This window comes from Humulus lupulus, chromosome 7 (genome assembly GCF_963169125.1).
Source record: "Humulus lupulus chromosome 7, drHumLupu1.1, whole genome shotgun sequence".
Taxonomy (NCBI): domain Eukaryota; kingdom Viridiplantae; phylum Streptophyta; class Magnoliopsida; order Rosales; family Cannabaceae; genus Humulus; species Humulus lupulus.
Genome location: NC_084799.1, coordinates 22,668,476 through 22,685,874, shown reverse-complemented (window position 1 = coordinate 22,685,874; position 17,399 = coordinate 22,668,476).

Genomic DNA, 17,399 nt, shown 5'->3' with positions numbered 1-17,399 from the left:
TAATAATAACACTTAGATCACGTTTTTAACCAAAGGACTCGGGTAGCGAGTCAAATTTCCGGTTCACTGTTCACCGTAACTGTTCTGGGGTAGCCAGGGCGTTACACTTTTGCTGTCTGGGGCATCGACCTTATAGGGTCCCTGCCTACAGGGAAGGGATGGGTGAAATATGCCATAGTGATCGTTGACTACTTCACGAAGTTGGTTAAGGCCGAGCCGCTCGCCACAATCGCCTCCAAAAAGGCTTTGGATTTCGTCAATAAAAATATCGTTTGTCGGTATAGGCTTCCGAGGAAGATGGTCTCCGACAACGGATTGCAGTTCGATTGTGAAGTGTTCACGGACTTCTATCAACGACATCGTGTCGTCAAGAGCTTCTCTTTCGCGGCCCATCCACAGTCCAATGGCCAAGTGGAAGCAGTTAACAATATACTCAAGCCCACTTTGAAGAAAAGGATGGAGTAGGCAAAATGAGTTTGGCCCGAGGAGCTGCCTAGGGAATTGTGGAGCTACTGCACCACTGCCCGGACATCCACCGGCCATTCTCCCTTCTCGATGGCCTATAGGTATGAGGCTATGCTCCCAGTTGAAGCAATAATCTCCACGCATCGACGGGATACGTATGATCCGAACACGAACCATGCTTTAACTCCAAAGTGAAAGATAGGAAGTTTGGGGTCAGAGACCTGGTGTTGCGAAGAGTCTTCTTAGCCACCCGAGACCCCGGTGCAAGAGTGTTGGGACCCAACTGGGAGGGCCCACACCAAGTCGAGAATGTTGTATGTCCAGGAACATACAAATTAGCCCGAATGAGTGGGGAGCCAATTCCTCATGCTTGGAATGGCGAACATCTTCACCGATATTACCAGTAATATGAGCAACATGTTGGGAAAACCTATACAGGATCTTTATTTATTTTCGTGTATATCTAATATTAAACAAATTAATATAAGATAGCCTAGAACATGTTTCTAAAATTGAATTCAAAGAGATACAATGAATAGAATACTTACAGTATACGTAGCGGAATGAAATAGTCATTCTTTCAGTTTCTCTAACTCTTGTATCCTTTCTGTCGCAGAGTATTATCAAGAAACTGAACCGTTCTTCTAATTTCTTCACAGCCTTCAAATGTTTCCTTAGAATCACCTAGACTAGTGTGGGAAATTCTCAACACATGAGATAGATATAGAGAGAAGAAGAGAAAATAATCAAAGAGGCTTAGAAAATGACTTGTGTTTAGAGAGAATCTAAAACTATTAGAAAACCAGTGACTAAACTTATCTGTCGTCTCAGAAGTCTAAACTTATGACTTCTCTCTAAGCACTACTTTTATAGACTCAATTAGGCCATTTAATTTAATTAAAAAATCAATAAAATAATAGCCAATTTGAAGCCCTAGATCAAAATTATCATGGGCTTTAGGTCCGTGAAATTTCACATTTGATTATAAGCCCATTAGACTTAAAATCAAGGCATATATTATTTTCTATTGATTTAATTAATTAAATAATCATTTAAATCCTTTATCAAATTAATTATTTATAATTTGAACCTTGATTTAAACTTATTTATTAATTTAGATACCAATTTATCTTAATTTATAAATCTGCCATAATTTCTCTTTTCTTCTCAAAATTACATAACTCTATGAAACTATCCAAAATTGACCTGGTCAACTTTGATAATTCTAATTGATAATTAAATCAATTAATTGAGACTATCTAGATGATTTTATCCAAGGTACAATGGGGACCATGGGCCTATGAAATCAAGCTCCAATAAGTTATCATAAATCTAACAAATAAATTTACTAACTTATTAATTCATCGTGACTCCACTAAAGACTCGGAATTGCACTCTTGAATTCATAGAATGCTCTATAACAAATATAGATGCACTATTAATTATCCATTGTTACAACCACAATTGTCACTCAATCCTCTATAGATGGTCTACAATGAGATAGGACTAAAATACCATTTTACCCCTCATTGTATTTTATACTTAAAACACTTAGTTCCTTGTAAATGATATTTCAGTAAACTAATTTAATTACTGAAATGAGATCTCTATCATTTAACACCTTGAACCAAACTAAAAGGAAACCATCGTTTCACTTCTTCATCAGAAGCTATAGATGTTCATATCTATGATTAACACTCCCACTCAATTATACTACCGAGTTCCCAAGATGTAAGTATGGGCTAGTCCATAGGGTAAGCTGGTAACGAACAAGTCAAAGAACTCAAATAATACAATCAGTTAGAATACTAACCACTCAGAATTGAGATTGAATTGACCTATGGTCAACTATATGATATGACTAGAATAGATAATAACGGTATGTTTACTTATCTTATCAACTGTCAATATCGGTCCTGTCCGATGTAACAAATACATCCGATCTTATCTACTTTGCTAATGTTCTGGAAAGAACAAATACATCCGGTGCACTGACTAATCTTAGGACTAACTAATTTTGAACATATAATCATATTTATATTCCACTGTGATTACGTCACTATAAATAAGATTAGCTATATGCTCAGGATTTAATAGAAGTTTATATTAAACAAATAATCATGAAAATAAAACATGTGAGCAAAGTGATTGACCAAGTCAAAAAATGATTTCTATTCTTTTATTGATAATAAAATGAGATTACAAAGAATTTGGGTTTTAATTAGGGCATAAAACCCCAACAAACTCCCACTTGCACTAATTGAAACTAATGCCTTAATTCTACTAATCTCATTTCCTTGATATGCTTATCAAATGTAGCTTCTGGTAGTGTCTTTGTAAACGGATCCGCAAGATTGTCTTCAGTTGCAATCTTCATAACCTTCACATCTCCCTTGGCCACATATTCTCGAATAATGTGATACTTCATTTCTATATGCTTACTCCTCTTGTGACTTCGATGTTCTTTCAAGTTGGCTATCGCTCCTGTATTATCACAAAACAACACAAGCGGTTTATCCATAACACCAAGATCCGAATAGAATTTCTTTAGCCAAAATATTTCCTTAGCTGCATCTGACGCGGCTATGTACTCAGCCTCCATGGTGGAATCTGAGATAGCAGACTGCTTTATGCTTCTCCATATCACAGCTCCACCCCCAAGAGGAAACACCATTCCAGAAGTAGACTTCCTGTCATCGACATCAGTCTGAAAATCTGAATCGGTGTAGCCTACATGGTTCAGAACACCACCCTTGTAGACTAACATATAATCCATAGTCCGCCTTAAATACTTCAGGATATTCTTAACTGCTATCCAATGATCCGGTCCTGGGTTTGACTGATACCTGCTCACTACTCCCACTGCATAGCAGATATCTAGTCTAGTACACAACATAGCACACATCAGACTTCCAACTGCAGATGCGTAAGGAACTTTTCTCATTGCATCTTCCTCTTCAGGATTCTGGGGAGACTGTTTCTTTGAAAGATGAATTCCATGGCGGGACGATAGACGCCCTTTCTTGGAATTTGTCATTGAGAAACGTTCAAGCACTTTATTTATGTAAGCTGCTTGAGATAGAGCTAAGAGTCTTTTCTTTCTATCCTTGGTGATCTGGATACCTATAACATAACTCGCTTCACCTAAATCCTTCATCTGGAATTGAGTGCTCAGCCAATTCTTCACATCTGATAATTTCTTAACATTGTTTCCAATGAGTAAGATATCATCTACATAAAGAACCAGGAATACCACTATTTGATTTTCCTTAGTTGGTAAACACAGGGCTCATCAATATTTTGTTCAAAGCCATGGGTCTTGATTATTTCATCAAACCTAAGATTCCAGGAACGAGAAGCTTGCTTAAGTCCATAGATGGACCTATTCAACTTGCAAACTTTTCCTTCTTATCCAGCTACTTTAAATCCTTCTGGTTGATCCATATAAATGACTTCATCAAGCTTTCCATTAAAAAAATATGTCTTGACGTCCATTTGCCATATCTCATAGTCGAGAGTGGCTGCTATGGATAGGAGGATGCGAATGGATTTGAGCATGGCTACCGGACTAAAAGTTTCCTCATAGTCCACGCCTTCTCTTTGGGTATAACCCTTTGCCACTAATCAAGCTTTATAAGTCTCGATATTTCCATCAACACCTCGTTTCTTCTTGTAGATCCACTTGCACCCAATGGCCCTAAAGTCACTAGGTGCTTCCACAAGATCCTAGACGTAATTTGAGTACATGGACTCCATTTCCTGTTTCATGGCTTCGAGCCATAGTTCCTTTTCAAGGCTAGCCATTTCCTGTTTGAAAGACAATGGATCATCATCAATAGTGTCACCAACAACCATAATGGTTTCGTAGAAACCCTCCCACTACGACGAGGCTCTGTGACTGTTTGCTCAGGAACAGTGGTACTTTCTTCATTTAAATTGACTTGCGTCGGTTGGAAATGAAGAGTGGGAATTTCATCATCAACTTGTGTTGATGACAATGGAACATTGGTTAGAGTCAATTCTTTAACCATCTCCTCTAAAACTACTTTGTTGCGAGGTTTAAAGTTTTGGACATAGTCATTTTCCAGAAAAGTAACATTTGTAGAAGTAAACACTTTCTTTTTTGAATGACTATAGAAAAGTTCACCCCGAGTACCTTTAGGATAGCTAACAAACATGCAAACTTCAGTTCGTGGTTCTAGTTTGCCCTCCTTTTTCCTCAGGACGTGGGCGGGACACCCCTAGATTCTATAATGGCGTAAACTACGTTCACAACCATTCCAGCGTTCTAAAGGTGTTTTAGGGATTGATTTAGACGGCACGACATTGAGAATGTCATCCGCGGTTTCAATTGCATGTCCCAGAACGAAGTTAGTAGAGTTGAGTAACTAAGCATGCATCTAACCATTTCCAATAAAGTTCTGTTCTGGTGCTCCGCTACACCATTTTGTTGCGGAGTACCTGGGGCAGTAAGTTATGATAAAAATCCCAAGTTCAATTAAATGATCTTGGAACTGCATATCCAAATATTCTCCACCCCTATCAGTTCGCAAGATCTTTAACGTTTTACCTAATTGATTCTGAGCCATTGCTGGGAATTCTTGAAACTTTGAAAAGGTTTCTAATTTCCTATGCATTAGGTAAAGACATGAGTATCTAGAGTAATCGTTAATGAAAGTGACGAAATACTCAAAACCACCCATGGCTTGTACATTCAAAGGTCCACAAACATCTGAATGCACAAGACCAAGTGGTTCTTTGGCCCTATCACCCTTTGCAGAGAATGGACGCTTGGTCAGTTTTCCTTCTAGACAAGATTCACAGACAGGTAATTTCGCCTAAGGTGAGTTCCCTCATAAGGCGATTTGTTAATACTTGTTTAAACATTGTTTCATAGTATTAATCAAAAACATCAAACGATGATCATAAACACGATGATCTTAATCTTGAGGTTACTATGAACTCCTATATATGTCATCTAATCCTTTGATTCATGTGTTAAGGTTTGTCAGAATGATCAGGCTAAGAACAATTTTTTTGGGGACTCAATGATATATATGGTTGGGGACATAGCTAAATAGATATGGAATCTACACCTTCTTATAGATTGAATAATGGTTCCCTATTGGGTTGACTTTTGGAACTGAAAATGATATGAGCGCTCACGTCACAAACTTGTTGTGACACAACCTTCACTAGTAAAGTCAATGGTACCCTAGGAACAAGATATAGTAAAAGGGTAAAACAATAATTTTATTCCCTTTTAATTATGAACTAATAATAGAGGATTAACATTGTATGTAATGATTATATCAATAGACACTTTATTCTTTAATAAAGTACTCTATAAATATATGTCTATAATTATCAAGAGTTCAATCTCATATTTATAGTAGAGTAATCATGAAATTAAAAAATATGAATATTTAATCAAAGAGCCTTGATTAATAATCTAATATTTATTGGAGCTTGATATTATAGGTTCATAGGTCCCCAGGGTGGCTCTATCAACACCATATAAAAGTAAGAGTTGATACAAGAGTAAAACTGTAATTTGAAAATTTGAGAAGAATTTTGTTCTTTGGGTCAAATATACAATTATATGATAATTGAGGTTGAATAATTAATTTGGAATTAATTATTAAATTTTTTAAAATATGTTTATTAATTTAAATGTATAATTTCGAAATATATATAAATAAATTAATTAATTTTCTAAATTAAATATTTTATTTGAGTGGGAGAAAATAAAATTAATTAGTCAAAATAGTTTTTGATTTATTGAATTTTAAAAGATGTGATGATAATGATGATCATCAATTTGAATTTTGAATTTTGAATTTTGAATTTAAAATTTAAATTTTGAAGTATGGTTATAATATTTTCCTTAAAAAGATAATACTGTATTTTGTGGAATGATTGATTTTAATTAAATAGATAAATAAAATAAAATTCAATATCCTTGAAAAGGAAATACTGGGTTGTGCCATGCGTGTAGTAGTATACTGATAATGTATTAGTATTGTTTTTATTTTATTATTTATTTAATTAATAATTTAAAAATAGATATTTTCAAATTTGGTAAAATAGATATTTACCTAAATCAATTCCTATCATCATTATGATATTATTAATATATTCCTATTATTATTAGGAATAATAAGGTAATATAATCTCTCTATATATTATAGAATAACAAGAAAAAAAACAAGTCAGTGAAAAATTCAAAAATAGTTTCAGAATTTGTCAAACAAGAAATTGTCATCTTCTTATTTTATTCTAACATTTCTCAAGCCATAATCCAAGTTCTCATGTGTTGAGATATACTTGTAATTTCTAAGTTATAAATCCATGTTCTCTATGTGCCCACACACATCTTGAGGTGTAAAGAACACTCCGTAAGATCGTGGTTTGAGTACTCAAAACGTTGGATAGGAAGATCGATATATATATACGAAAAGACTCAAAGACACTTAATAGGCTTCAAGAGGTAAATATTTATGTTCTTGCTATTTGTATATATATGCATATGATATATATAAGTATGTGTATATTTATATATATCTTGCGTGATTAATGATATTGCATATTAATGCTTTTGTCTAAGTGTTTTCTTGAACAGATAAATTGTTTATATGAGAGATGAAAATATGTTTGGTGCTTATACACCCCACCACGCCAATTTTCGTTGTGCACTCTCATTTTTTTCCAACATCTCTGAACTCCTCTAATAAACTTTTTGAAAGACAACTTCCCCCACAGATACTTAAAGAAGTAATCAAGATCTTCAGCCAACTTCAGTGAATCTCCCCATATGCTAGTTGTCTTCTCATGGGAATGTAGTACCCCTCGATCAAGTAGCATAAACCTAGCTTAAATGCATCTTCAAGGTACAATCCTTCAGAGCATCTTCCAACTGAATAAAACTAACCTTCACCTCACCATTAAAATATTCATTGATGATCTGATCACTGGTCAGATGCTCTTTCAACTCATCTGTGGTCGACGTCTTGCCAAAATTCAGACCGATGACTAAGGCAAACTCCACAATACCAAATCTACATAGATTGTTTCCCATATAGAACTGACTCTCTTCAAACTTCTTGCTTTCAACCTTCCGGAACAATAATTGGTGCAATAAGATCCCAGAAATTGAAGTCATTCGCCTTGAAGAACTATCCCGATGGGCACGCATTTTCCCGTTCAATCAAGTCATGCATTTGAAACTGCTCTATAAGGATCACCATGTAAGCACTCACCTTATAAGTAAGATGGCCTGGAAAGTGCTTCTCTAAAGGAATAATAAGGTTAAGCATCTGCAAACCAAAACAAAACAAAACAAACAGTTAATAAAAAAATTTAATAATCAGGCTGCTTCCTGGAATGACAACTGACCCTACAAACCAACACGAGTCTTTCCAGCGTGCTTTGTCCTCATTCGTACGCTTCCTGGGAAAACTTCCCAGGAGGTCACCCATCTTGAGATTAATCCAGGTCAAGCACGCTTAACTTTAGAGTTCTCAAGTGATGGGCTACCGAAAAGAAGATACATACTGGAAAGACTCGTGTTGGTTTGTAGGGCCAGTCGTCATTCTAGAAAGCAGTCATAATGACGTGGGGCGTAACAGCTCTAACCTATGAACAAAAATTAACAAAAAAAAAATCAGGCGCAGACAAAAATTGCAGTATAAACCCAGAAATGGATTGAGCCCTAACCTTCACCTTCTTCTGGGTGGCTTCTTCGATGTATGGGTCATCTCCTCCGACACAATAACATGAACGACAAGATCCGAGCAATGCCCACGGGGGTTTAGAGAGAAACCGACAGATTAGAGGGTAGATTTGAGGGTTTTTTTTTTGGGCTTTGGTTTTGGGACCGGGAGAGGGAGGGAGAGAATGGATAGAGACTGAAAGAATAGAGGGAGAGAGTGGGAAACAAATGCCAAGGGTATTTTGGGAACAAATGGAAACAATATGACAAAATTGACATGTGTATATTGGGTAGGATATTTTTTAGTTAGTACCACATATAATGCATAATTACCCAATTTTTCCTTTTCAATTTGATGTAAAGTATTTAATTAAATTTAATTGAAAGATAAAATCCTAAAGTGAAGGAAAGGAATATTTTTGAACAACTAAATTCAAATTTTAGTTTTAGATTTTGTTAGGTATGTCTGGATCAATCGCATCAACATAATAATAAGAAAAGAGAGATTTTTCTGGAAGTTTCATAACCTCCAACCATTTGTCATCTATGGATCAAGGTACGTATGCTCTTATAAGTTATACTTATTGTATTTGTTGTTTTTTATGTTGGTAACTTTGAGATTTACTGTGTACGGATTAAAATCTATATCTTTATTATGTATTTAAAGTTTTTTTATTGTTTCATATCTATGGATGAATTCGCTAAGAAACCATGTCTTCATAGCATGAGATACATTACTATATATATAACAAGCGTGAAGATCAATTATTTCGTCATCAAATATGTACATATTAATTCCTCTCTTTGTATTAGTTTTATTTTATTTTTTACGTAATTTCTTGATTATCAGGAATTAATGGTAAGATGGCTAAAAGTAGTGATGTGGTTGAGATTGATGAAAGAGCGAAGAAGAAGTTATTAGAAGATGCAATGGAAGTTATAGATATATCAGTTGAGAAGATAAAGCAGGAGTTTGATGATGGAGCAACATGGACTACTGACGAGAAAATGAAGGCATACACGTAAGTATACACCCCCAATATATAATATCAATACAAATAATATTTAAACTTAATACTAGAAACTGATTAACAAATAATCAACAAAATATACGGAACACTTCACAAAATATTAATAACAATTTAATTAAAAATTTAATAAAACAAAGAAGTCCTAAATTATAGCTAGGATTGGACTTTGACTCTCGTCCAACAATATATAATTTCTTTAAAATGATATTTTTCTTATTTATATTGAAAACATTAATTGGTTTAAACATACTCACAAAATTGTATATAACATTATTTAATTTAACTATTGATTGTCATGCAGAAAAGTTTATGAAACACGTATGTTCTTACGCGACTTCATAAAACTCCTTTATGAAAAATATGAGAGTATTTTGCAAGAGAGAATTATGGAAAAGGTACAATTTTATTTATACATATAAATATATATATATATATATATAAACCAGATACAAACGTGGAATTTACGTTGTCTGCTTAGTTAGTTTGCTTTATATAACTTTTCACTTATATTTATTAAATTTGTATTATTCTAGTATAAATTTCAAATAAATAAATAATATTATATATAAAAGAATGACATAAACATATTAAATAAAAAATTGTTTTTTTAGCTGTAGTCTCTGTTATTTACAATTTGTAATACTTAGGTCTTGAAAGTTAATTTTGTATCAGTTAGATCTCTATTATTGTCAACTCATATCATTTAGGTCCTCAAATGTTATTTTTATTTTTTTCTTCTTTCAAAATACATAAATAAAATATAAAAAATTGTGAATCAATCTTAAAAAAATTAGACCACTTAATTTATAACAATATCAAACATGACATTGAAAAAAATATATTTTCATAGCATTTTAAAAAATATTTAATAGTTTTATAAATTAAATTAATGTCATTAAAAAAAATTATTTCATATAAATTTTTAATATTAATAAATGAATTATCACGAGATGTACGTATTTATTTTTTATTTTGTAAATTTTATCTATAATGCAACCTATAACTAATTATATATATGCACATAAATAACTTTATATACACTATTATTAAGTTTTAAAAAGAATGTATGAAATAAAAAAGTATACACATAATAATAATTGATAATTCAAAATAATTGAGATAATATAGTTATTAATATTAATTATAAAACAACAATGTAGGTGATAATATTTATTTTAATAAAATATTAATTTAATTTATAAAAATATTAAATATTTTTAAAAATGTCATGACAATATATTTTTCTCATGTCATGTTTATTATTTTCATAAATTAAATGTCCAAATATTTTAAGAATGATTCACCATTTATTTCGTATTTTTTTTTATGTATTTTCAAATAAAAAATAAACAAAAATAACATGTAGGGACTTAAATGATAGATTTCAAAATGTTGGGGACCTAACTGATACAAAATCAACTTTTAGGATCTAAGTGTTAGAAAGTGTAATAAATACCCTTTAAAAAAAATTTATATAATATGATAACCCTTTTAAACATACATTATAATTTTTTTAATAAAAATTAAGATTATGTCTTATATATTATTATTATTATATGATATTTTATAATATTTAAATTTTTATTAATATAAGTATTAAATATTTAGTGTTGTACTAAATATTACTATAATAATAATATTTGAATTCATATTAATATAATTAATAAAGAATTAGGATTATATATTATTATCATAATAATATTTTATAACATTTAAACTTATATTAATATAATTATTAAATATCTATTATTGTATTATATATTATTATAATAATGAAATTTTATAACATTTGAATTTAAATTTAAATTTAAATTTATATTAATATTAATATAATTATTATATATGTAATCTTATATTAAATATTATTATAATAATAATAATATTTTATAATATTTGAGTTTATATTAACATAATTAGTAAAAAAATAGGATTATATATTATTATCATGATAATATTTTATAATATTTAAATTTATATTAATATAATTATTAAATATCTAGTTTTGTATTATATATTATTATAATAATGATACTTTATAACATTTAAATTTAAATTTATATTAATATAATTATTATATATATAGTATTATATTAAATATTATTATAATAATATTATTATATAATATTTGAATTTATATTAATATAATCAATAAATAATTATTTTAGTTAGTTTTAAAAGAATATTCTGCTAAATATTTAGAATACTTTATTAAAATTAACAAAATAAACTCTTAAAATTAAAAATTTATGTTATCTACATTTTTTATACAGAAGAGATATATCAGAAGAGATATATTTACAAGTCACTAGAATTGAATGGTTATCAAGCTTAATATATATGTGCAACTTTTATTTTCCAGGTGATTCCTTCAATGGAATCGAAAAAAGGCAAAATATTGTTGTGCCAATTGAGCAAATGTTGGTCAGAGATGCAAATGTACTCAAAAAATGTACTGACCATCTTTCAATTTATTGAGGCTTTTGGTCCGACTTATGGTATAGAAACACCAACATCATTAATTGAAATTGCAAAATTGTGCTTCTTTCTCACGGTAAGTCGTTCCATTATATTATATTTTGTGCTATGAAAGTCCACATATATATAAATATATATATATATATAAATTTCTGTACACACATAATTTGTTATTAATTATTTAATGGAATATGACTATCCTTTTCTTAATAATTTTCAGGTCTGGGTAAAATTCAACAATAAAATTGACCAGGCACTTGCTAAGTTGGCTGTAAAATACCAGAACTAAGTTATTTTTTTCTTTTGAATTAATAAGGATGTAGTAGCTAGTACTATTGTTATTTTTATAAAAAAAAATTGTCTTCAATATCATTGCATTTGTTTGTGTTGTACAGTATGAAGAAAATCCAACTTCTGATGAAAACAAGATACTAAAGTGCTCATTGATGGAGCTTTTTGATGCAGTGAAGGATATAAGTGATGAACGACTGAATACTAGTTTTAATATTTGGTGGGAAATTATTTCTATAAATGAATTTGGTAATTTTGATGACTTTTGTTGATATGTAAGTATTGATATTGTTAACTAAGTGGATATTGAAAATGTTCTTACTCTATTACATTGATAAGATTTCCAAGAGTATATGTGTTTCAATATGAATTTATATAAATATACATATGAATTTTTTTAGGGTGGAGTATTTTTTATTTTCGGCACTTAGAGAAAACTACAACTTTTTTTTATGATGACATACATTATAGTTATATATGCATCCCGCTCATTTTTGGGAAATTCTGAATAATTGTGTCAAAATCAAACTTCAAACAGTCAGTTGCACTCTCGTGTTTGATTTTTTTTTATAGGTGTGGAAATTCAGCACCGTAAATTATTCAGAATTTTCCGAAAATTAGCAAGATGGCCTACTATAACTATCATGCTGTCATACAAAAATAAAATTAGGTATATGCTGACATACAAAAAAAAAATGGTTATAATTTGGAAAAAAGTAATGTCAAGCTTCCTATATATGCATATATATAGCTAAATATTCGAAGCAGATTTTCAGAACAATGTACGATTTCAAATTATAAGATACAATATAAACATTATTAAAAACATAAGATGTATTTACACATATAACATAAATAATTTTTAGCATATATTGTTACCTCAGAGAATTGGTATTCTTGAAATTAAACTGGTATATGTTATGTTCTTTTAACTAAATAATCGACCCATAAAATGAAAAAAATTATGAATATGTTGATATTCCTCCTATACAAAACTATAGCATTTCTCTGCAATATATTTACTAGTTTTGTATTGTAGGAGTTAATAATCTTAGTTCATTTATTTTCATCTACTAGTCATTCAATTTTTAATTAAACCTCAATTGATTTTTTTTTACACTTGGAAAGGAGATTCAAACTCGAGAACTCCTCTTTATTATGAAGAGAGATGTATTACTAGGCTATGCATATGACCACAAACCTTAATTAATTTGTTGCTTGCTTTTACCTCAATTAATTTATTGCTTGCTTGCATTGTTTAGTGTTGAATCTTAATGGAAATAATTATTTAAGAAAACATTAGGGGTATGGTGCAAAATAACTATTAATAGTGTGTGAAAGTAAGTAAATGTCCATATTTTTTAATTTGAGATTTTTTCATAAATACCCACTTTTTATGATTTTTACTTTTTTACGATCCTTTATTTATTTTATTTTTTTACATTTTTACTAACTCAAGTTTTCAAAAATACGATTTTAATATTTCAAAATTACAAAAATACGATTTACACTAAACATCAATCCACAAAACATAACGTTAAACAAAGAACAAGAAAGCAACACGACAACAACATTACAACAACACAGTGCATCCCATTGCAGCTACAAAAAAAAAACCAAAAAACAACATCAAAAAACTCATTCTTACATTTTAAAAAAGCAACACACTGCAATACTATATCAAAAAAGCAACTTAAATACAACACGACAACAATCACAATAATACAGTGTTGAAAAGACAATTAGCCATCAATTCATTGCATTAACTCAAAATAAACTAAAAAAACAACCTCAAAACAATTTTTCCCTGCATTTTTAAATGTATCAAAAATAAACTAAAAATATATCTCAAAACAACAAACATATATCCAAAATAGACTAAAAAACAACAATTAAAAAACAACTAAACATTCACCTACTACATACTAACACATTAAAAAATAACTAAAAAAACAACAATTGGACAACAATTAAAAGTCAACTTATAGCATACTAACATGTTTTTTTTAAATCAAATTATATATGAAAACAACTAAATAATAATTAGAGGTGAACACAAAAACAGAACAATTATATATAAACTTAAACAACTAAAAAAAACAACATAAAAATATTTATACATAAATCTAAACAATACAAAAACAACTAAACTGGCCTGGAAAAAATTATCAAAAATATACTGAATTTGAAATCAACTAGACATCAACCAAAATTATATGAAAACTAAATATATAGAAAAAAAAAAAATCAACTTGCACAACAACAATGAAAAATTAAAAAAATTATATTTATCCAAAATACACTAAAATATTTTCAACAAGTGACATTTTGTCAATCACAAGCTTCTATAGACCAAAACAAAAGTGGGTGCATGAATAGGCTCGAGAATGTATATACTACATGTATATTATGAATATATTTATTTTATGTTAATTATAAAGGGTCAAAATTTTAAACTATTTATATAGAGTGAGGGTGGAACAAATTATTGGCTGAGAAAACATGTCTGGCATGTTCTTTCCTTCTTCCTTAAACACTAATTATAGGGTCAATTCCAAATATTATTTCATAATAAGCAAAATTTCTCATGTGAAAAGAAATATTTCATTACAATAAAATTTGTCATTTATTAGTTGTGTACATGTGCATATATAAATGTATATATTGTAACGGAGAACGTGTACCACTAATAAACTTAATTTCTAATCTTTTTTTTATCGTTATTAGAGTTGGTGATAATAGTAGCATTTTTGTCTTTTGCTACAACCAATAATAGTTTTGGAGTTGCAAAACAAAGATGCCGCCGGTCAACCCAATGTGGAATTTACTTAGTTTTCTAGTTATGATGTCACCAACAACAAAAAGTACGGTCGAGCTATTTTCAATTGGCTCACTGAAGCTACTTGTTTCCTCACAAAAAGCCTCTTGTTTTTTGGCTCAATGGAGTCAGTTTATAAATAATATATATATATATATATAATTATTTTAGAAAGCACTATATAGAACGATGGATATATAATATTCCCTGTGTGCCTGTCGGATCAACCCAACACACCTGAGGCAGTCGCACACCATCAAATGTGATGGTGGCACAAGAACACGTTCAAAAGTACACATCTTCATATATATAAATATATTAGGTACTGCAATAATATATATTTTATACGTAAAAGAGAGAAGTAGATACTTTGTTTAATATCTTAAAAACAAAGAATTCTTCTTTGGCGTATTCTTCTTTTTATGCTTGCTGATGGGAGGAGAGATTGTAAAAAGGAAAACAAAATTATGATACCGTATAAATGTAAAGAATCTCGTGCAACCGTACATTTATTATTTTTTTAAATAAATCAGTGTTATATGTAAAAAAAAATTTTAATTTTGTAGTAAAATAACCTAACTACATTTTTAATATTACATATTGCCAAATATGTCATTTAGCTAATTATTATTTTATTATAAATATTTTAATATTATGGTATGTGTATATTAGTTTTATTTAATTAGCTTTAATTTTAAAGTTATTTTGATTTTTTTTCGTTTTTTATGGGTTGTTAATTAATATATCATATTACAAAATATATATTGTTACACCCAGATTTCGAGACCAGAGATTGTGACCTTGAAAGCTGGACTCGTCAAGTGTGAGCTCGAGATGTCTAAAACGCATGTTCGTGGTCCAGATGTTAAACCCTCGAATCAATATGGCAACCTCGAAGTTCTTTCTAAGCTCGAAAGACATAGCATCGGGATATATCCGTTGTTGGGTGTCTTCGGATCAAGTAGCCCGATGCTTTAAGAGTACAAGCTCGAAATGTAATAGCCTCGATGGTATCTACCTACTCCGAGCTGGTCTTGGAGTAAGGCGGCTAGTTCGCAACTTATCTATAAATCTTGACTGACATGATGCTAGTTGCTGACTTTGAAAGATTTAATGAGTCATCTGATGTAACACGCTTTGTACATTTAAAGATATTTATTGTTGTAACATCCCAACATTAAAGGGATATTAACAAGTTTGTTATTCACCTCTGGTCTTCAGGGGACGTTTCCTTGTATATAGGAGTTACAGTATTTAATATCATTATTTTAATTAATAAGCAGAAGTATCTTCCCGAAATATGTGAGAATGAACTCTGAGAACTCTCTATAAATAGAGAGTTCATGAACATTTGTAAGGGAGGAATCTTTTGATATACTGAGAGAAATTCTGGAGAATTCATCCCTGAAGGATTTCCAGAAAACTCCAAATCTTAATAAAATAGACTTGTGGACTAGGCAGAGTTAACTGCTGAACCACGTAAAATTCTTGTTGTTCTACCATATTATTCATCTGCGCCATAGTTCCTATTGTTTAATTGCCCTACATTTTAAGTTGACGAAAAACGGCGTCAACATATATACTGAGTTGAAAAATAATATGTTAACAAAACTTACAAAATTATTACTAAAAAATGTATATATTATGCTAACAAAATTATATACTACCATTAAAATGTATATACCATGTTATAAAATGATATACTACTATTATGTATAATAAAATAGAAACTAAATATCATAAAAAAAAATTATATACTGTACCATAAAAAATATATACACTAATTGGAAAATAATATATCAACAACTTATAAAAAACTTAAAAAATTAATATAACTTTAAAATAAAAACTAATTAAACAAAACTAATAAACATATACCACTATTAAAATCATATGCTCCTAAATAAATTATAAAATAATAATTTAGATAATCAACAATGTAAAATAGTCATTTCTCTACAATTTAAAAAATGAGAACATTATTTTGCGTCATTTCTTATAATTTCTCAAAACATTATCACATGATTAGAATTGGTCTTGAGTTAAGGTTAATCAAGCCCATATATATAGGCCCCTACCTAAAAGGACATATTTCTTTAAAATACCATCTTTTTTCTATACCGAAAGACTCAAATTTGTAAAAATATCATTTTATATATAATATTTTATAACAATATCACATTTTTCATTGAGCCCCTATATTATACTTATTGATGGTATAAAAAATCATTACACGCACGTACACACCATAGCATAATTTTTTCAAAAAAATCGTTACGTGATAAGCATACACATATCCCCTACACCCAATATACATTTTATATATTTATATATATATATACACTATATACAAATAAATATTTGTTTACTTAGTTTTATTTATATAATTTATTAAATTTATATCATTATTATATAAATATTTCAAATAAATAAACAATATTATATTTAAAAAATAACATAAACATATTAAATGAAAAATTAAACCAAAATAATATTTATTATTTTTTTAAAATATATATATTATGATTACATTAACATTATGTATTATATATTATTATAATAATATTTATAATATTTAAATTTATATTGATATTAAATATTATTATAA